Here is a 23,502-nt window from a genome sequence, read left to right as displayed (position 1 = left end):
GGAAGATCTGGATCCTTAGCAGATTTGGGGGACTTTGGAGGAAGAATAATTCACTAACTCATTAGGCTCTGAAGACAGAATTGGAGACGAATTTCTTAGATTTGATTTCTAGGCTCAGAACAGAACAAGTAAGATCAGTTAAAAAACCTTTGGGAAAATAGAAGCTATTGAATACCCAGTTCTAGATACCTTAAGGAATCTCAAGAGAGAAATTAACTTTCTTGACTTAGTGGCTTAATACTAAGTGGCTTTAGATTTGCTGATGAGCTTACAGGAAGATTGTATGAACATTGATTAACAATTCTTGCTCTTGCTACACCCATGTATGTGAATTAGGTGATAACATCATCAAATCACCTTTTTGGGGGATTGAAGAGTACTTTTTGAAGAGTACTTATGATTTGAAGGGAGGTGGTTTTAGTCTAAAACTTTGAATTAGGCAGAAGTGATTACTGTCTACCTTAATGGTATTATGGTAGGAGTTGTTTAGCAATTCTCTAAGGGATTACCTGATTCCCTAGGAGTGTGTACCTTTGAATGATTTACTATTCTCTGTTGTTTGGAGTAATTTATCATTCTCTAATTACAGATATTTAACCTGTAAAAAACTGATAGAGATGCAAATGATTTTTGTCCTAGAGCAAAAGATTCTTTTCTAACAGTAATGGAAATGGATTTTGTCCAGTAGCAATACACATGATTTCAGTCTAATAGAAAAGATAGCCCTAAAGACTACAGTTTTATTAGCATAGAACTGTTATAAATTTTATATTTATCTATCCATCTAATCTATTATTTTTGATTTATAAATCTAACAGATTTTATTATTCACTATTAAAGGTGTTTGAAAAATATTTGGTCTGATTTATAAACTTGGCAATTAAATCCTTTTTAAAAAAATTTATATTGAGGTATAGTTGATTTACAACATTGTGTTAGTTTCAGGTGTATAGCAAAATGATAATTTTGTATTTAAATTAACAATCTTATTCAAGTGTTTTTCTAGCCACTATAAATGCTTCTTTTTATGCAGTTTTCTCTTTTATGAATACTTCTGTCTCTGCAATTCCACTTTATGCATTTCTTTTTAAACTACCTTTAATACCTTGCTAGTTGTCTTGTTAATGACTTAAAGAGATCCGTGGCATTTGCTGATACGTATGTGTGTGTGTATTGACATATGTATCAGTTGACATGTGTGTCTGTGCATGTGTAGACAGATTCACAATTGTTATTGCAGAGACTTTAACCCAGTTTTAACTCTCATTTGCTAATAGAATAAGGAGGAACAAAATATTTTTCTATCACTAGAAGAAGATCTATACAGCACAATAGATGTAACTGTGTGTGTATATACATGAGAGAGAATATAGCACCCACCAATGACAGAATTGACATATTTCTGAAGTACACATGAACTTTTAATAAAAACTATTTGTTGGACCAGTCCTTGAAAGCATTCCTGTTCCACATAAGAGGTAAAATAAAATAAACACATGTTGACCTTTCTCTCTCATTGGACACAACCAAAACAAATCTGGACAGATGCATGATATAGCCATTTGAGGTCTCTGAAAGTAATTATCAGGAGGCAGATTGGAGAAAAATACCAGAATTCAAAGTACCACTGAACTGGTGGTGAGATTAACAAGTTTCCCCCTTGAGTTCCCTGGTCCTAGACCAAGAAGTGAGCACTGTGGTGCAGAAAGAGTGAGATGAAGAAACACTCTACTTTTGGCCTAAAGAGTGGACAAGGGAACTCTTAAAGTTCAGGGAGGATGGGAAATATGCACCATTTTTTTTTTCTCTCTTCTTCTACACTCTCCTGGGCCTAAGAAATTAGGCAGTTAGGAGGTGGCATGGAAGTGGCTATAAAAGCCACTGGGAATGGGAAGCTGCAAAGTCCCAACTCCGCGGACAGGGAACCTTCTTTTCTATTTGATAGAGACACAACTCCCAGAGGGTGGGGCTCAACCCCACTGTTGTTTTTGTTTTATTTGTCCTCTTTTGTTTTCTGCCACTGTTATGGGCACCAGAGGTGGGCAGCTTATGGCCAGTGGACTATACAGGAGGTTTCCAGGTAACCAAAAAATATGAGAAGAGAACAGAAGGTAAGAATTCAGATGACTGACCCCATAATGCTGTTTATTAACTTCTTGATTCACTTCCTGACCTGTTAGTTTGTGGAACTGATCCTAATTAGGATACCAAAGTCTTTGAGAACTAGGATACCAGAGATACATATGACAGGCTAGATAGACATCTGCTGAGGTCTCACACTGCCAGTTAGGCAGCACACATGTGGGACAGGTCCCTATAACACTGCTGAGGTTTTGAAAACTGAACTAATAGGGCCACTGCCGTAACAAAAGCAAAAAGAGAGAGAAAGAAAGATAATTTTAAGCAGAAATTGATGTCATCTTTGCCATTGACAGGAGCACAAGTTCCTTTATATATACACATTCGTAGTGAAAGAGAGCAGAAAACAGACTATAAATACGATCAGAAACCAATTCTAAAATTCCAGAAAATTTTCACCTTTTTCAATTGCTATAATGACAGGCTGCTACCATTTATATGTATTGTGTCATGTCTTTTGAAAATCAGACAGCTAGTATGTAGCAAAACAGCTTTAAACTATACCTGTCAGTTTGTCAGTAATAATGTCCTGGTTACCATGCCAATGGATACTTGTTAATCCTCATGCTGTTCTATTCTTTGTGGCATTTCTCACTGATTTCTCTTTTCATTCTGAACTACTTTTCTCTGATTTCTGTTAAATCTGTCTGTCCCCCATTTGTACCTCAGTTGATTCCCTTATCTTAGGTTAAGTTACCTCATCTATAAAATGAAGACAGTTGTGCTTACATTATAGGGTTATCATGATGATTACATGACATAATTATGTAAAATAGAACCATGCCTGTAAGCACTAGATGGGTGATCATCATTTTTCCCTCCTCAGCACCGTTATCATCATTGATATGTAAGAGTGTTTTTAAGTCTTCTTATCATCTATCTCACCTGCTTAAATCCTCTCTGATTTCCCATAACATTTAAGATAAATGTTTTCTACTTATCTCTTAGGTTGATAACTTACAACAAAAAGTAGTACAAGAATTATACCTGCTTATGTAACAGTTGAAAAAGAAATACACGTATTTAGTTTAATTTAAATAATTTAGTTTAATTCACTTTTTTTTAGCTTCTTAAGGTGAGAGTTTAGATCACTGACTTTAGAACTTTCTTTTCTTTTATATGCCTCTAAAGCTGTAAATTACCCTCAATGCACTGTTTTAGGCACATTCCACAAATTTTGGAAAGTTTTATTTTCATTTTCATTCAACCCCAAATATTTCCTAATTTCGCTTGTGATATATTGACTCATGAGTCATTCAGAAGTGTCTTATTTAATTCTTAAATACTTGGGGAATTCTCCAGGTGTCTTCTTTTTATTATTTCCTAACTTAATTTTCTTTGTGGCCAGAGAAAACTATGTATGATTTTAATCCTTAACATTTATTGGTTTCAAGTTTTGTTTGCTTTTTGCCCAGAATATGGTTGCTTTTGCTGAAAATCCGTATCTATTTAAAAAAAAACAAGTGCACTTTGCAGTTGTTTGTTATTCTTTAAATGTTAATTGAATATTTGGTTGATAGTGTTGTTCAGTGTTCTGTATCCTTATTTTCTTTCTACTTTCTGTCAATTACTGCGAGTGTTTGTTTTTGTAATTTCCAACTATATTTGGTGATTTGTTTGTTTCTTGTTTCAGTATTGTCAGATTGCCTTCTTTTTTCTTTGCAGTTACACTATTTTGTACAGATATTTACATTGGCTAATATTCCTGCTGTATTGTTCCTTTTATTTTTATGAAATATCCTCTTTGGCTTTATTATCTCTACTTCTTGCCATACCAAATTACTTGCAGTTCCCCCACCATGGATCAACTCTCATTTCTTTGTCTCTGTTGGGCATTTTTATATTCTGCCTTTTTTTCCTTTAAGTGACCTGTGTTGTCTTAACCTCCTAACTATTGCTTAGCCTTTGTCTTAGTGTAAATATAACCTCCTCTTATAACTCTTCTCTTCAACCGGTACATTCTTCAGCTTATAACATTTTGTTGTAATTATTGTTTCATTTATTTATCACCTATTAGCCTCAAAACTCTATTACAGTAGAAACTGTCCTCAGCGCTTAGGTGAAGTAGTTCAATGGTTTTTAAAATGGGATGAGTAATGTATTTCTCTTGAAAGAAAAATGTATGGATAGTATATGCTTTCTTGTAATACTCTTTTGAAAAGTCTTAACATGTAATGTAGATAGTTTATTAGTGCAACAAAGGATTTCCCGTCATATTTACAAATAGTTGCGTGGCTTCTTGTAAAAAAAATTTTTTTTTCTTCTCCAAAAATGAAATTGTTTAGTAAATAGTTTTATTAGTTAAGATTCTTTGTAAGGAACAGAAACTGTGTCCAATAACGAACAGATGGAAAGTGTATTATTAGTGTAACATGCCGCTAACAATGTGAAGGGGAGAATAAATAATCCAGTTTACAGCAGGCAGAAAGCTGTTAGTTCCAGAAGTTTTCGGTCGTACGAAGTGCTTTACATTCTCACCTAAGCATGACTACTGTAGTGAGTGAAGTCTCATGGTTTTTTCAATTCATCCATATTACTCAGTCAAGATGTGAAAATCATAGGTGAATGAGTCTGACTGGCAAATTTATGTCACCTGTCTATCCCATTGTTGTAGCAGAGGGTGAAGACAAAAAAATCCCCCAGAAGGAGCTTTTTAGCTTCCATGCTGGAAGATTTAAGGCTAGAGTGCACTACCCCAATAAGAAAACGAGTATTTGAATAAAATAATTCCTTGTTGGGACAGGAGGTGTTTGCTAGTGACCAGAAGTCAACAAATGTATGCTGTCATAGGTAACCTTGATAAAAGTGTATCAGTATATAGGGAATAAGAATATCTTTCTGAAATTTTGGTATTTAACTATTTTAGGAAAATATTACAGATTTGACTGAGGAAATGATGCAATTGCTATTAAAGTGAGAAAGGAGGCTTCACTTCCTGTGTTTTTAAAATACATAATTAATTAACCTGGTGCAAGGTAAATTGTATTCAATATTTTTCATCAATGCGAGTCTTCTGTGAATGTTTTTATCTACGTCTCCAGGTGACTCTTTACTGCTTTTTTGGTGGCAGTAAAGAGTAGGTATTAAGAACACAGATCCTAAATCAGACCACATCAGTTTTACATTCTCCATTTTCAAGTTGTATAATTGGGAAGAAGTTTTTTTTTCTTTTTTAAATGTCAGTACTTCAGTGTCTTCATCTACAAAACTGGAGATGATAATAGGTTCTACCTTTATTAGTTTCTCTTGCTATGTAGCAATTTACCACAAATGTATCAGCTTAAAACAACATCCATTTATTATCTCACAGTTTTGGCAGGTCAGGAATCTGGACACAGGTAGCTGGTTCCTTGACTCAGGGTTTCACCAGGCTGCAATCGTGGTATCAGTCAGACTCTCATCTGTGGCACTAAGACTTGGATTCCAAGCTCACTGGTTTTTGGCAGAATTCAGGTCCTTGGGGTTGTGGGAGTGAGGTCACCACTTTTTTTTGCTACTTTCAGTAACGGTATGTTCTCAGACTGTAGAAGCTGGCTGCCATTCCCTGCCACCTGACCCTCTCCACAACATGGCATGGTTTCTTCAGTGCCAGCAGTAGAATCTCTTTTGTTAAAAATCTTTCTTTTCAGTCTACTAAGTGGAGTCTGAAATAATGTAACAGTCATAGGAGTGACTATTCCATCACGTTTGCCATATAAGGTAACCTAATTAATGGAGTGACTTCCATCATTTTCACATTTAGGGGAAGGGATACACAGGGTGTATACACCAAGGACTGGGAATCTTGAGGGCCATATTAGAATTGTGCCTACCACTTCATTTTAGGGTAGTTTTGCGGGTTAAAAAGATAATACATATCAAGATATATAGTAAGTAAATGCTTAATCAGTGTTAGCTGATTAATATTATTTAAATGTGAAATTCTTGATTCTCACTAAAAGTAGTCATGTGAAAATGAAATGGCCTTCAAATACGAAGAAGTTGTAGAGTCATTCTAAGCTGTATTATAAATGAGATATATATTTTATTGATAAAATATCAAGTTAGATTTAAATTATAGAAATTAATGCCTCATCATTCTAATTCTTATTATTTATGTGATATACTCTTTCACTCTGAAACTTTCTCTTCTCTTCCTTAAGAATTTTTTGTTTTATATTCAATATTATTTAATTTTACCCTAATGTGTATAGGTGAAGGACTTTTGTCATCTTTTCTTTTAATTCAAGGAAATGTATCTCCATTATACCTTCAAATACCTCTTCCAGTCCATTTTTCTTTGCTATTTTGAGATTCTTATTATTTGTCTGATCACATTTTTATTTCTATCTTCTATATCTTTTAGCCTTTCTTTTAAATTTTCTTTTTTTCTCTCCTTCCTCCTCAATCTGTTCTTTCAGCATGCTAATTTGTTCTATTCATATATCCATTCATTCTACTTTTAATTTCACTTATTTTTTAAATGTTTTCTGAATCTCCTTTCACATTATTCATATTTTCCCTTAATTTTTTTAATATACTTATGGGAATAATTTGAAATTTCGGGGCCTAGGGATTGTCTGCTCTGAAAAGTATTGCATATGGGGAAGGCTAGGTAGACCTCAGTCTGTGGTAGAAGGGATGTTGAATATGTCTAAGGTGGAAATCTCCAGGGCACTAGAAAACTGTTATTTACAAATTTATACCTCAATCCAGTCCTGTTATAAACACTAGACTTGCATATCTAGCTACCTTCTTCACATGCCCTCTTGAATGTATAATAGGCATTTCAAGGACTAACATGTCCAAAAATATGATCTATGATCTCTCAAAAACCAGCTTTATTCCATTATATTATAAGCATATAGAGGATATCCAGTACTAGTTGCCACGTATTAACAGGGACATCAACAAACTGTGATACATCCAGAAGAGGTAAACTGTACATAGGAATTATATCATATGAATGGGTTTAATGAATTGGAGCTTTTACGCAGACTAGAATTTTAACTATTTCTATGGAACTCTAAAGAGTAGAATTAAAATCAGTCAATAGATATTATAGAGTAACATAGTACAAGTTAAAGCAAAGTTTCTAATGAATAGAGTTGTCCAAAAGAATGGTTTTCCAGACTTAATAGTGAGCACTCCACTTCCAAAATTAAGTAGAGGCTTTATTACCATCATAAATATTGTAGAGAAGTTATATGTGGCTTTCTATCTATAGTACTTCATGATTCTGTAATTTTTAATCACAGTATAAGATTTTACATTTTAAATAGATGAGAAAATTTTATACCACTTAATTATTAGAATGCTTATAGTAATTGGTATGTGCTTGATTAGTGAAAAGTTTCTCACTAGAGATTTTAAAACTGCTGTTGCTTGCATACTTTGTTTTAGGTAGGCATATTACTAAGTTAAAAGGCAAATTACGATTTATTCTAAAAGCTTTGTTGCTGCCAAAACCCACTGGCTCTATGATTTTTTTTTTTAATATTCATGAAGTTGTTTGAGGATTAAACATCTTTGTTGAGGATTTTTATTTTATTTTACTTTTGTAAATTTTTTTCCTCTCTGTTACTGTGTTATATGTATTGTAAAGGCTTAATTCTTATAGTGTCATAAATCTTATTCTTACCTATAGAATTCTAGAAATCAAGATAATGATTATATTTTTCTGTGAGATACACAGTATGTCTACAGAGTAGGACATTTTTAAGTAGGCGGCTATTTGTACAATCAGACTTTAATCTGTCCATTGAGGAGGAGCCTCTGTCATTTTAACATATTGTTTGATCAATTTATATATTTAAGAAAGCTGTTTATTAAAGTACATCATTCCACTTTTAAACAATTTTTCTTCATTGTCTTTGATAGAGTATTTTATATTTTACATTGCCTACCACTTTAGCATTCAGACATCCTTAAAACTTCTAATTGTGACTGTAAGACACATAGCAGTGTTATGTGATAAATAGGCCAATAATAGAGTAATTAAACAGGGGAAAAACTTTTTCTTTTGTCATGTTGGTAATCACACTATGGAGTTGATTTGCATCATTTATAGAGTGAGATTTTATTTTGGTAACACTTATTCTTTATGACTTGTACTGCCATGCAATTGAATCTTGACAATAAAAAAAGAAAAAAAATTACTACTATAACTGCAATGCTAATAACTTGAAAAACAGAAAGAGAGCATTGAACTTAAAGTACTTTGTATTCTCTTACAATAGTGCTGCTCATCAACACTTATACATCACCGTTTAAATTAAATTAAATTAGATTGAATCTAAATTACCTGTTTCTGAGTAAATGGGATTTGGTAATTCACTATTAAGTCAATCTGCAAACTGATGTCATAATTTAGATTTGATTTTTTTAATGAGAGTGATGCTAGGAATCATTCTTCAATTTGCAAATCTAATTTCCATGGTAGCCTAGGTGATATCCTCTTACTAATAATGGTTAAGTTATACAGAACAACATAAGGAACAGAACCCTAATGCTGATGTTTGTAAATTTTTATCACAAGTGTGTTAGTATTTTGAACATAGAAGATGAGTCATTTGATCACAAAATAAGATGCTAAGCTACTGGATAAACAGGTATCGAAGTAAATAGGAAGTTTTATCTTGTTTGTGTGGTTTGAAAAGTAAGGGTTATAATACACATGCTGATAAAAATGTCCTTGTATATTTTTTCCCAAATTAACTCAAAGGACACATTATAATAATTAATAATAGTAATTATTATTATTATCTGCTGTTATTGTCTTCCAAATTTTTATAGGCTTGAGGAATTTGTCATATATATATTCCAATACTTTTCCCTTTTCTTTTAAGATTCTCTTTTCATTAAATCTGTTTGTTAGCACAAGTTCAAGAAATAGTATTGAAAATTGTTAATCATTTTTATCAATTATTCAACTAATATATTAATTCTGCTAATCAGAAAATATAAATGTGAGGAATATATAAAATAATATTTAAGAAGCGTATTCTTGTATATATATGCCACATCTTCTGTATCCATCCATTTGTTGATGGGCAGAGTGAAGTAAGTCAGAAAGAGAAGGACAAATATTGTATGCTAACTCACATATACGGAATCTAAAAATGGTACTGATGAACTCAGTGACAAGAACAAGGATGCAGATACAGAGAATGGACTGGAGAACTCGAGGTATGGGAGGGGGCGGGGGGTGAAGGGGAAACTGAGACGAAGCCAGAGAGTAGCACAGAAATGTATATACTACCAACTGTAAAATAGTCAGTGGGAAGTTGTTGTATAACAAAGGGAGTCCAACTCGAGGATGGAAGATGCCTTTGAGGACTGGGGCGGGGAGGGTGGGGGGGACTGGGGGGGGAGTCAAGGAAGGGAGGGAATATGGGGATATGTGTATAAAAACAGATGATTGAACCTGGTGTACCCCCCAAAAAAATAAAAAAAATAAAAAAAATAAAAAATGGAAAAAAAAAAAGAAACGTATTCTTATAGAGAGAAATCGTAAGTTTTTATGACAACTACAAAATAAGATTGGTTATGATAGGTACAAATGTTCTAGAGATTCAGAGACGGAAGATATATCAAGTTTATGCTATAATGTCAGAGTTGAGTAGTAAAAATGAGACCATATTGCTCACAAAGCTGAAAATATTTACTATCTGGTTCTATACAGAAGAAGTTTGTTGACTCCTTATATAAAATATTACTACCAATGCTATTCTTTGTAAGCAATAAAATTGTTTGAGTTAGATAAGATAGCTTAAGTGTAAAATATTTTTCTAAGAACGTGACTCATAAAGAACATTTGCAGTGTTTTATGAAATAAATTTTAAAAATTCTCCCACTTCTTTATAGTAGTAATTTTTAAAAAGTCATTGTTTTTCCTTTGAAATTAATTAAACTCAAACATTTTAATGCATTCTTATTAAATATCCATATAACCTCATAGATATTTTTCGATATTTGCTATCATGATATAATTTGTTCTTATAGATTGCCATTTTGTTGTATAAAACAGAGCAATTTTGTTTCTGTGTGGGCTTCAATATTATTTTTAAAACTAAAATAATGTTTCATCAGCTCATACACTTTCATAGTATATAGCTGGAAATTTGAAGCTTTTTAAAAAATAATGCAGCAATAAATATTCTTTTTGTGCATTTATATTTTATTTGGTAAATTATTTGGGGGGACTTACTCTGTTTCTTCTATGGAATCTGTCCTGTTTATGCTCTGTATGTTTTTTTTATGCTCTGTATTTTTAAAGGGATTATTAAATTTCGAGGTAGAAGTCTACAAAGTAATCTCTAGTCTCTTAATTTCTTCTGTTTCAGTGGTGATTTCCCCTTTCTCATTTCTTTTTTAGTATATTTTTTGTTTCTTCCTTATTTTTTTCTTGATCAATTTACCTAGTGGTTTTCCTATTTTGTTATGTTTTCAAAAAAGATGATTTTGATTTAATTAGACCTCTTATTCTTCTATTCTTGCATCATTAATGTTTACTTTTATCTTTATTATTCCTTATTATTTCCTTTTATTTTTCCTTAGCTTGCTTTAGTTTACTTTGTGGATCATTTTTCATTTTTATTAAAGTGTTTGTGCTGTGACTGTAGTTCTGACTACTGCTTTAAATATGTATCAGAGATCCCTTTATGTAATGTTTTTCTTTTCATTATCTTTGAGGCAGCAGTACCGTGGAGTAGTTCAGCTAACCTCTTGACATTTTCACTTTTCCAAAATGTCATGAAATTTGTATCATATAGTATATAGACTTGTGGTTTTGTTTCAGTAGTATTTTTTTAAAATTTACTTTTACTAAGATATAATTTACACAAATCAATATATTCATTTTGAGGGCACAGTTTTGTGAATTTTGGCAATTACACACAACTGTGTAACTTCCACTATACTCAAGATATAAAATTATTTCATCAACCAAAAAGTTTCTTTGCATCCTTTTGCTCTTAGTCATTCCTCCTTGACCCCAGGCCCCAGTAAAAAATTGATCTGCTTTCTATCACTGTAGAGTTGCCTTTCTATAGTTATAGAGTATGTATTTAGATTGAAATTACCCTGTATAAACATTTTATTCCTTTGTATTATTTAGTACTATTCCATGGAATGGATGTACAGTAATATGTTTATCTAGTAACCAGGTGATGGATTTTTGGGCCATTTGCAGTTTGGGGCAATCATTAACAAAACCACTATAGATGTTAACCTACAGGTTTTTGTGTAAGTATGTGTTTTGTCATCTCGTGGAATATCTGTGTGTTAGACAACTAGGTCATACACTAAGTGTATGTTTACTTTTGTAAGAAACTGCCAAAAAATTTACCAAAATGGTTGTACAAATTTGCATTTCCGTTAGTAATGTATTAGAGTTCTAGTTTCTCTCATTGTCAACAATACTTGATACTGTCAGTTTAGTTGTTTTGATTTTAGCTATTCTAAGAGATATGAGTGGTAATTTATTATTTTTAGTTTGACTTGCCCTAAAGACTAATGATGTTAACCATTTTTTCATGTGCTTATTTTGCATCCATACATTTTCTTTAGTGATGTGTCTGTTCAAACCTTCTCCCATTTCTTAATTTGGTTTTTATTGAGTTTTGAGAGGTTGTTATATGTTTTCGATACAAGTTTTTCTCAGACATGTCTGTTGCAAATATTTTCTCCCATCTCTTGTTTTTTCATTCTCCTAACAGTCTTTCAAAGAACAGATGTTTGTAATTTTAGTCAGATACAGTTATTTTATTTCTTGAATTGATATGTTTTTGATGCTGTGTTTAAGAAATCCTTGTCTAATCCAGGTAATGAGGATTTTCTCCTTTGATTTCTTCTATAGGTTTTATAATTTTAAGTTTTACTTTAGGCCTATAGTTTCATTTTGAGTTAATTTTTTATAAGTTTAAAGGTATGAGCTGATGTTTACATTATGTATTTGGATATCTGATTGTTCCAGTGTCGTTTATTCAGCAGTGTATCCTTTCTTAATTGAATTGCCTTTGAACCTTAGTCCCAATAAATTGATTCTATTTTTGTACACCTATTTCTAGATTCTTTATTCTGCTCCATTCATCTATGTGTCTATCTGTTCATCAGTTCACACTGCTTTGCCTCTTTTCTTGTAATCTTGAATCAGTGCAAGTCTTCCAACTTTGTTTTTCTCTTCAAAAATTGTTTTGGCTATTCTAGTGCCTTTGCCTTCACATATAAATTCTGGAATCTCCTTTTAAAAACAAATTCTACAAGAAATCCTTTTGGGACTTTGATTGTGATTGCACTGCATTTATGTATCAGTTTGGGGAGAATTGACGTCATAATCCTGTTGAGTCTTATAATTCATGACCACTGTACATCTCTCTATTATTCAGGTCTAATTTGATTTCTTTCATTAGGGTTTTGTGGTATTCTACATGTGTGTTTGCACAAATTTTATCAAACTTATACCTGAGCAATTTTATAGTTTTTTAAATACTATGTAATTGTGTAACTTTTTAATTCCTATTTCCAGTTGTTCATTGTTAGTATAGATCTTCTTTGACTTATGATGGGGTTATGTCCCAATAAACCCATTGTAAGTTGAAAATATCATAAGTAAAAAATATGTATTTAATATACCCAACCTGCTGAACATCATAGCCTAGGCTAGCCTACCTTAAATGTGCTCTGAATACTTATATTAGCCTACAGTTGGGCAAAATCATCTAACATGAAGCCTATTTTATAATAGAGTGTTGAATATCTCATGTAATTTTTTGAAACTATACTGAAAGTGAAAAACAGAATGGTTGTACGGGTACAGAATGTTTGTAAGTGTGTCGGTTGTTTACCCTTGTGATCGAGAGGCTGACTGGGAGCTGCGCTTAATGACACTGCCCGGCATCATGAGAGTGTATCCTACCACTTATCCCTAGCTTGGGAAAAGATCAAAATTCAGTATTTGAAGTACAGTTTCTACTGAATGCATATTGCTTTCATGCCATAGTAAAGTTGAAGAATTGTTAAGACAAACTATTGTAAGTTGGGGAAATGCAGTAGATTTTTGTGACTTTATTTGTATTCTGCAAACTTGCTAAATTCATTTAATATTTGTATTAGTTTTGGGAATTAACAGTGATTCTGTCCACAAATAGAGATTGTTTTATTTCTTCCTTTCCAATTCTTTTCAGATATTTTTCTTGCTTTATTGCACTGAAAAAGAGATTCATTGTGGTATTGAGAAGAAGTGGTGAAAGCAGACATTCTTGCCTTGTTTCCAAACTTAAAGGGAAAACATTCATCTTTTACTATTAAGTATTATGTTAGCTAAAGATTTTTCAAGAAACTCTTTAATTTAGTTAAACTCCTTTGTATATCTATTCTACCGATTTTTTTTAATGAAGTATTACTGTTGAATTTGTTCAAATACTTTTTCTGCATCTGTTGGGATGATTCTTTGGTAGTTCACTTTCAGTCTTTAAACATGGTAAATTACAAGGATTAATTTTGCATGTTGAACCAGGTTTGCATTTCTGAGATAAACTACACTTAGTTTTGATTTATTAGCCTTTTTGTACATTGTTGAGCTCAATTTGCTATGTTTATTGAGGATTTTTGTTTCTATATTAATGAAAGATATTTGCCTTTAGATGTCTTTTTCTTATTATGTCCTTGTCTAGTTTTATCAGAATAGTGCTCATTTCATAAAATAAATGTTAATGAAAGTGTTATCTCCTTTTCTCTTTTCTAAAGGTGAATATGTAGAATTGATATTATTTCTTACTTATAAATGTAGAATTTTCCAGTGAAGCCATCTGGGCCTATAGTTGATTATATATAGTTGATTACAGTTGATTTGTTTTTTTTGTGTTGTTTGAAGGGTTTTTTTGTTTGTTTGTTTTGGTTTTTTTTTTGTTTTTTTTTGTTTGAAGGTTTTAAACAAGAACTGATTTGTTTCCTAGTTATAGTACTATTTATGTTATTTCTCCTTAATAAGAGAGCTATGCTATTTTGTGCATTTCAGTGAATTTGTCCATTCAAATATGTTGAATTTATGGATTAAACTTAAATATTATATTTACCAATGATTAAGAAAATAATACTTAAGGATTATATAATATTAAATTATACTATGGATAGTGTTGACCTATTTAATGTTTTTAATCTCTTTTGTGCATTACTTTTTTCTGCCTAGTGCCCTCTGGGATGCAGGGCCTACTAAAGACTAGAGTTGAAAGAATTTCTAAAACTTACCAGAAAAACTCCTGTGATTGTGTTATCTGACATCACATAATTTTCAACTAATTTCTACTAGATAAAATAACCATATGATTATTTCATGATTTTTTTTATTGCAAAGTCTTGACGCCTCAACTTGAGTTTTAAAGTTTTATGTTTTATTATAATGAAACCTGAGTTCTGTGTTGCCACTGTTTTTCATGTAGTTTAAAACGGGAAATTATACATATGGGGCAAAAACAGAGCAATTGTGGGGACTTACTAAATCATCTTTAAAAGCACTTTCTTCTGGAAAGCACCTTACTCACCACATTCTGGTCCATTAGTTAGGCTTAATGGAGAGAAGAGAATAGAGAATTAACCTTCAAAGTATCCAAAATGAGATGTGTAAAAAAATATTCTTCCTTTGAAATGTTATTATTTTAGTTGTTTCCTGAACAACTGTTGGGTTGGCCTTTTTGATTGCAGATGGTTTTATTACTTATTTAGTAGGAGTACTTATGTATGAAAAAGTAACATTTGGATAGTACCACATGCTTTACTAAGAGTGTTGGCTACATTTGCTACTTTGAGGTTTTAGATATACACCTGATTCCTGAAGTTTTAGAGGTAGGGCTGAATGATGAAGTTGGTTTAGTGAACATCACTCTATAAAAGGAAGCTCCCTTTTGACCACTTAAGTTATAGAGGAAAAGCTAGGTTGTGAAAATAATTGTAATTTATAGAAAGTGGTCTTACAAGCATAAATTGCATATAGACTTCTATATGAGCCATTACTCTTAGTTTTATATCTTTGAATTAAAACCTGAGACTCTTCACGAAACTTCATAAATATGCTAATCTATAATTAAGAACAGGTAGCATTACAAATGCAAAGTTTTATCTTTTCATTTTAAAAGTTTTGTTTCATTTTTTAACATAACAGTTCTGTTTTTGAAAAAATAATATCCTCTAACTTAAAGAAAATATACTCTCTGGACATGTAGATTGAAAGCTCTATGTATTTTAACTGACATAATCTTGATGTAAAAGTAATTGTTTTTCCTGTACAGCTTGACCTGTAGTAAAATGAAACTGTTTTAAGACTTTCTATTTAGAACATTAAGATATGCATCTCTAGTAGTTATTTCAGTTCATCCACTAAACACATATAAGTAAAAATGCTAGGTTCTTTGCTAGTTGCTAGGAATGTATAGCTCAACACTGTAATGCCTGACTTCAAATATCTTGAAGTCAAATGGAAAGAGAAGATTGGCTATGCTAATTATCACAGTGCACTGTGATTAACTGGTGGTAGGAAAGTGTAGCACTTAAGAACTAGATTCAGAATTCATTGATTTCCATTTTAGCTCCACTGCTTGTTGCCTGAGTAATCTGTAAAGCTTTATTTCCTCATCCATAAGATGAATTTAATGGCATTACCTATTTTATGGGGTTATTCTGAGGATTAAATAAATTAGTGTATGAAGAGCACTTAGCATAGTGCCTGAGCGATAGTAAGCATTTTAATAAATGTTAGCTCTTTTTAGTAGTACTGTGGTAAAAGTGTATGGTTGGGACAGCTGGCATACAGTTGAGGGCCACCAAACAGGATCTAGAACTGCCAGGAAGTGAATCATTTCGAAGGAGTTACCCCAGAGCAGATGGTGTTGGTGTAGGAGGGAACGGTTTGTGCCAAGCAAAGCGCACAGGTTGATAGTGGACGCAGCGTGATCAGACTGCAGTGTCAATGCTCTACACAGAGAGGGAAGCAAGGACCAAATTTTGAAGATTGTTATTGCTATGTTAAGGAAATTAGAGTCCAAGCTAAAAGTGGTGGAAAAATACTGAGGAAATTTAAGTGGGGGAATGAAGGATTTTGAAGAGGGGAATTATCGGAAACTCCTTCAGTTTAAAAAAAAAAGTGTTTTGTCAGCTGAGTAAAGAATGACCAGAAAGTTATGAGATTGAAGACAGGGAGACCAGTTAAGTTTTTGCAGTAAACCGGGAGGAAAGTTACGAGTGCCTACACTAAGGCATTTATTTGCTCTAAAAAGAATTAAACTCATTAAATTTTTATAGACAATATTCAAGGATGAATTTATCAGAGTAATTTGTGTAGTATTTATGCAGAATTTCCCAGCATATTTGTTCCTCATAGGTTTTATTCTGTCTTAAAAATCATCAATTTTCCATTTAACCATATTTTAAAAAATATTTATCAGGAATGATGCAAATTATATTATCAATAAGCAGTGTATTAATTATCTATAGGAAATTCATGCTTATCTTGAATAGATTATCATAGTTGATTTTATTCAGTAATAGATATTTAAGCCCTAGTGTGCCTTATTTTTAAAAATGAATAAAGACCTAATATGATTTTTGAATTGCTTGTCTGAAACATAGCCCAGCTGTCTTTGAGATATGACTAGAAGACTAACTTCCATTACTTAACTCTGCTTTTATGTCATCATTTTGAAGGACTATAATCCAAATAGTGGTTTGAAGAACCTCTCTTTTACTTTCAGTTTGTTAGCTGACCTTGATCATTTTAGCACATCCCTTCATATTTTCATTTTCTTAATATCTCAGTGTTATATCGGAGTTTGTGGCAAGTTGGCGTCTTGCACAAACACACTAATTTGTCCTTCATAATAAGAACATTTTTTTCTCTCTTACAAAATCTGACATTTTGTGGTAAATATCAGGCTATTAATCTACTTCTCTATTCCAAGCACACGTAATGCAACTTTTTCATCAAATCATAATTTCAAAATGTTGATCATTATTACTGTGAATGAAAAATATAGCATATCTTTATGTCAGGTTTTAGATTTTGGACATGTTTTTGGTATGAATTTGCATTTAGACTCAAACGGACAAAATATGTTATCACTGTTGCTATAGTTTCGGCCGAGTTTTAGCCTGCCAGTTTATCAGTTGTTTGGGGCACCTTAAAAACATGGGGAAAATGAGGATATTATGCACCTTTAATTGGTTTCCTGATTTTGATTAATTTTCTTTGAATAATCATTGGATAACGTATAACATCATTAAAGAAAAGAGAATTTCAAAGGTTCAGTTTTGCTGGCTAAAGTTTTAAAACTAACCTTAAATTCAACTTAAGTAAACTTTTCATATTTTTCACGGTATGACCACAAAACCATATTGGAACATATTGATTACCTGTAAAGGACCATGTTATAGCCATAGCATCAGCTAATAGAAATCTCTCTAGTTAGACAATTAGAGATTTTAGAGTCAGAAATGCCCCATATTCTCTAGTGATACACTCTCAGGGAAACTATGAATTATAGTGTTATTTTTGTTGTTATCGATTTCTCTCACTGTTTTCTAAATAAAGTGAGCTAAGTGATCAAATGATCATTCTTTTAAAGCAATCTCATTTTTCCCCCATTGGTTAAAAAATAATGTTTCAGGTAATACCATCTGTTTTATACGGGAAGACTGTAGTCTGAACTAAGTCACTTTCTGAAAGAAATTCCAAGAAGCCAACATAGTTAAAAATGTTTATTGTTGAAATTAAGAAACTGAGGTAAAAATACATACTAACAAACCATTTCTAATGTCTTGATTTCAAATTATTTTATTTTTATTGTAGGTAAAATTATAAGTGGTATGTATAAAATTTTTTCTGATTATAAACAAAAACATTTTTTATAGAAACGCATATTTTTCATAACATGTGCACTCTACAGTATATATATAAATTTTATAGGAGAAAATACTATTTTATGATCTGAAACTAGAAGGTACTTATAGTCTATGTGATTACTCATTTATAAAAGAAATTCAAGTAAATAATTTTTTAATGTTTCTCAGAATAACAGCTGTACCTCCTTCCTTTCATGGCTCTGAACAAGGATATAGAAAGTCCTAAGAATACTCTTGTGCTAAATTCTGCTACTGTTATTCATTTATTCAGCAAATTTTTATTAAATGCTTACTATGTACAATACTACGTACTGGATACTGTTCCAGGTACTGGAATAGTGCCATGGACAATGTGAACAAAGCTGCTATTCTCAAGGAGTTTACGTTTTAGTGGGGAAAGATATTTTAACTAATGACCAACCAATAAATCAGGTAATTTCAGATTGAAGTGTAAAAGGAGTAAGTTTACATAAGAGTATAGAATAAGGGAGAGGGCAGCTACTTTATATAAGTGTCTTAGAGAAGCGTGATATTTGAGGTGAGATTTAGATGATAAGGAACCAGCCACGTGAAGACCAACTGCCCAATACCGCTTAGAATATTTCTCGCTTTGTCTATACTTACCCCTTTCTCTGTAGGTCTTCTAGTTTCATTGGAAGGGTCCTGGAGTTGCTGTTTGCTCTTCCTAGATAAATCCTGGGAATAGTCAGATACATTTGCAACTAACGCTAGCATCATTTCTTTCTGCTGCCCCTGCTCTTTTCTCCTGTCTGTTCTCAGTACTTTGGCATATGTTTAGATACCAAGGAGTGATTTCTTGTCCCACATATGTTAATATAGAAAATAGGATACTTTTAATGTTCTTTTCTGTTAGGATCACCAAGTTCTAAAACACTATATAATTTATAATTGTTATTAGTGTCTTTGTCTACCCCCACCACAAACACTAAGAATCTTTTTTTTCACTGATATATCCAAGAATCTGACATGGTGCCCAGAATGTAATAGATATTCAGTGAGATATTGGGTGGAGGAATACACTGACACTCCAGAGAGGGAATCTTGAGAGGGAGCCTGCTTGAGTTAGTGTTTGCTTGGCCTTGTTCACCAGTGTGACCAGATCTCCTTGTACCTGCCTTCCATTTTTATGCCGGTACCTGTGCCTGACACAGTATCTTCCATAGGCTATCTCCTGTGGGACTTCCTATAGAAAGTCTCAGGTGGAGAAACATTTTAAAAGATTTGTACAGCACACTGTAATGCTGACTTTCCATTTGAACAACCAATATCAAACGCTGTTTAACTTGAGTCCCTAGAACCCAGATGGTATGCTAAGTATAGAGACTACTTACGCCATCTACATTTACTCTTCAGTACAGTTATGTTAACAGATTACAGACAGGTAATATAATTAAAGTTTCAGAATGTTTCAGTGCTTTAGTTTATGATTGTAACTTGTAGACCCTTCCCTTAACTGCTTTATTTACTTAAATATCCTTTGGGAAATGCAGGAAATTATAGATATTTTCATGTATGTCTATGTTTTGCTTACTTTTCTCAAAACATGATTTTTTCCCCCAGCTACTTAGTTATATGGACCCAGAAAGGGCAAGCAGACCATTACAATTCTGCGGTACCAGTTTGAATCATGTACTCTGTCAGTCTAAATTGATTATAATACCATTGGCTATTCCCACGGTTTATGCATCACTTATCTTGAAGGAATGCAAAACCCTTTATAGCTGAAAGAATCAGAGTGATGATGATTTGCATTGATAGTATACAAAGAAATTAGTGGCAAGACCCAAATTTGAATACGTATGTATTTTTCCCTCCCCCCAAAATGGGTTTTTTAACGATTTCTTGGCTCTGTTCCTCTCCCCAGTTGGACCTTTTTTGCTTTGTTTCCATTTTCCTGCTCTGTTCAATTATGATTTCACTTCCAACAGTTTTTCCTCAATATGGGCCTGTCCTGGAATAGAGATTTGACTGGTTGCTTTTGAAAATTCATGTGGCCCAAGCTGTTCTAGCTCCTTTTGGAACTTCTCAAGGACCCTTTGCGCTCATATGCTCTTGGACTAGGCAAAACCACTTCCATTTTTATCTTCTGGCCTGCCTGGTTCCAGTGAATGCCTTTTGGATTTTCCTGTTGATTCCCTCTTCTTACTCCCACGCAGACTCTGGTACCATATGCGCCTTGTGCTGAGGTTTATCTGTACCTGTTCATGTTTCAGCATTCAACAGGAGGATAATTTTTCATTTAACTTTGTTGAAATTGTTTTCCTTGTATATATATATTTTTTAATTTACTTTCCATAGATAGGTAGGTAGATAGATAGATATTGAGTTTGTTTTTAATCTGGAAACTCAGGGATATTACAAAACTATGCTACCACTGCCACTGTCCACCTAAAACTTGGCCTCACTGATTATATTTTTAAATTTCCAATTAGTTAAGCTTGTTTTGATTATATTCAAAATTATAGTTTTAATTTTGATTTTAATCTGATAATATAGTACATAAAATCACTACCATTTGGAATTTTAAAGTAGTTTCTCTGCATAAAAGGAATGTACACTTTCCTTTTCTAAATGCTCCATGGATTTAAGAAAAGATTTGTTTTCCTATTTTATATGCTCCTGATTTTTTCCTGTTCTGTTTTTTAACAGACCTTTTTGAAAGTTCAGTCTGTATTTGCTGTCTCTGCTTGCTCACATTACATGCTCATCTTATGTTCTCTGTCTAGGTTAACATTCCTACCCCTTCACTGACAGTGCATTTGTTTGTTACCCACGAAGCTGATGTTGTCAGATTTAATGGTCATATTCCCATCCTCATCTTACTCAGCCAACAAAACCAGCCACTGTTTTCTTCTTGCGACATTCCTTTTCCTTGACATCCTTGACACAATACTCTTCTGGTTTTCTCCTGCTTAATTCTTCACTTTTCCTTTTGTTGGCACTAATAATGGGATGGCCCTGAACTTCCTCTTAGAAGTTTTAAATGAGTCATATCAATCTTCACCAGGCCTTCTCAACTTTCACTCTAAATTATATGCCCGTCAACTTAGTTTTGTCTCCATGGCTACTATTCTTATGTGAGATACTATCGTGTCATAACTAGAAAAATCCAATATCCTTTCTAATGTCCCTGCTTTCCTCTATCATGTCTTCCCCACCCAGCAGCCAGAATGATATTTTTCTTGAGTTAGATCATGTCATTACATGGCTCAGCTCTTATAATATGTTCCAAACTGTTTATCATGCCAAGGACCTTGGTAAATTAACCCCAGCTTCTCACTCCGAACTTATTTTTAACTTCTCTGTCCCTAGCTCACAGTACTCCAGCTGTTGTGACTTCAGTTTCTCAAACATTTCTAGCCTAAGCATACTATTCCCTAAGCCTGGAATTCTCTGCTAATAGATCTTTGTGTGGCTTTACCACTCTTATTGTTTGTATGTCAGCTCATATATCACATCTTCGGCAAGGCTGCCCCTAACTGCCTGATCTCAACTACCACATATCCTTCCACTTCATTACATCACCTTGTTTTTCTTCAGAACACTTACCATTGTTGAAATTATGATATCCACTTATGAGTCTTCCTGGTTATTTTCTGTCCCCTGCTATTGGGATGCAGTCTCCAAGGGACCAGGGACTTTGTCTTATTTACAAGGTTGTCACCAGCTCCTAGAACAGAGCTTGCTTAAATATTTCTTTGAATATTTCTTCATGATTTGAATGACTGAATAAATTAATTTTTGTCTGCTTGAGCAAATAAGTTATTAAAGAGATATACATATTAAAATTTTATTCTGTAATTATGTTATCTCATTCTCCTTGTAAGTCCAGAGGTTGTGTTTTCACTTATTTGGCCTGTGTTTTGGGTGCAGACAGGTTTATTATTTTTATGCAATTTTTTGTGCCTTATATGTTTTATTTGACCAGGTTTTGATTTTGAATTTCACTTTGCTGTTGATATTATCCTTCATGCCTTTGTTGTTGTTGATTTTAAGAGCCAGTTTTTTTTCCCCACAATCCTTTATATTTTGGATATGAATGTGTCACTGCTATAGATGTGCTTTCTATAAAAACCATAAAGCTGAATTATGCTTTTTAACGTGGTATGGAAATCTCTCTCTTTTGATGAGGATTCAGTCTGTTCACATTTAGTACAATTGCTTCTCTATACTTTATCTTATTCCTTTATTTTTTAATTTATTTTGTTATATGTATTATTTACTTTCTTTCTTTTCTCTTTTCCATACATTAGCTAATTTATTCAAACCTTTATTGAAGTCCTTTTTCTTCTTTTTCATTTAGATATTTCTCAACACTAAGTTTACCTTCCTATTCCAATTTATCTTAAACTGCATTCATTTATTATGATTTCAAAGTAATTATCTTTTTGAAGACTATCCATTTAGTTCTTAATTGCTGTATTCAGAGTCACCTTCCCATGGATTTATGTTACTGTTGACAATATTGCTTGATAAGCTTTGTTTCTAAGATACTCTCATGGCCAGTACCTGGGGAGAAAATTCATCTGTATCTTTTCCATTTTAAAAGATGTTTTTTCTTAAGTCTTTTAAAACATTTTCACCTAGAACCAATCTCCTACAGCAATTATCTTTCCTCAGTCATTGCATAAATGCTTTGTAATTCTTCAAATGCTTTGGAACTTTTTGGAAACGAATGTTATTATATTTAAGTTTTCATGTATATACCAAAAATTTAACCATCTTCTCAGTTGGCTGTAATTATTTTATATAAGAAACAATATTTCTTATTTTAGAATGCCATTTCAATTCCTTACCCTGAAAGCTGGGACAGCTGTGAGACTCATCTCCTTTGTTTTCCTTCACTCATAGATTATACTCTCCTCTGCCTTTTGTCTAATGTCTGAATATGGTTTTTCCATGTGTTTGGTATAATTTTCTAGTTCTGTAAGACAAGAGAGAAATCTCATCCTTGTTAGTCCATTTTCACTGGAAGCGGAGATTACATGTTTTTGAAAGAGTTTCATAAAAGATTATTAAAGGAGAAGAAGATTTCAAGAACTTAATTGTTTCTCTTCAGCTGTCTGGGAAAATTCAGTTATATTGACCAGCTCCTTTATACATGATGTAAAAGTATAATATTTATTACATTACATTATACCTACTTATACCAGATATCATGGCAATAATTTTATTTCTATTAATTGAGTTAGTCTTTTCTCTAACACTGTGAGGTAGATGCTTTTATTATTACCATTTACATATGGGGAAAAAATAGTTTAAATAGTTTCCCAAAATATTTACACCTAGTAAGTGAAAAGTTGGATTTTCATAGCAGATATTCTCTATTAAGATGCTGCATTATTGACTAGTACACTGCATAATACTTCCCCAAGAAATGTGTTACAGTATGATCTCTCTAGTGTTAACAGAAGTGAAGAACAGCTTTATTAGCTTATTGACTTATTTCTCCTCTCAAAATTCATTAATATG

At 32.6% G+C, this 23,502-nt stretch overlaps 1 protein-coding gene across 2 annotated transcripts in view; it reads left to right on the top strand.

Moving 5' to 3' along the window:
* ATRNL1 (attractin like 1) overlaps nucleotides 1–23,502 on the top strand; it is a 734,504-nt gene that overhangs the window by 284,815 nt on the left and 426,187 nt on the right. The window lies entirely within an intron of this gene.

Source organism: Hippopotamus amphibius, chromosome 5, assembly GCF_030028045.1.
Source record: "Hippopotamus amphibius kiboko isolate mHipAmp2 chromosome 5, mHipAmp2.hap2, whole genome shotgun sequence".
In the NCBI taxonomy this organism is placed as follows: Eukaryota; Metazoa; Chordata; class Mammalia; order Artiodactyla; family Hippopotamidae; genus Hippopotamus; species Hippopotamus amphibius.
This window is presented reverse-complemented; position numbering and strand designations above follow the sequence as displayed.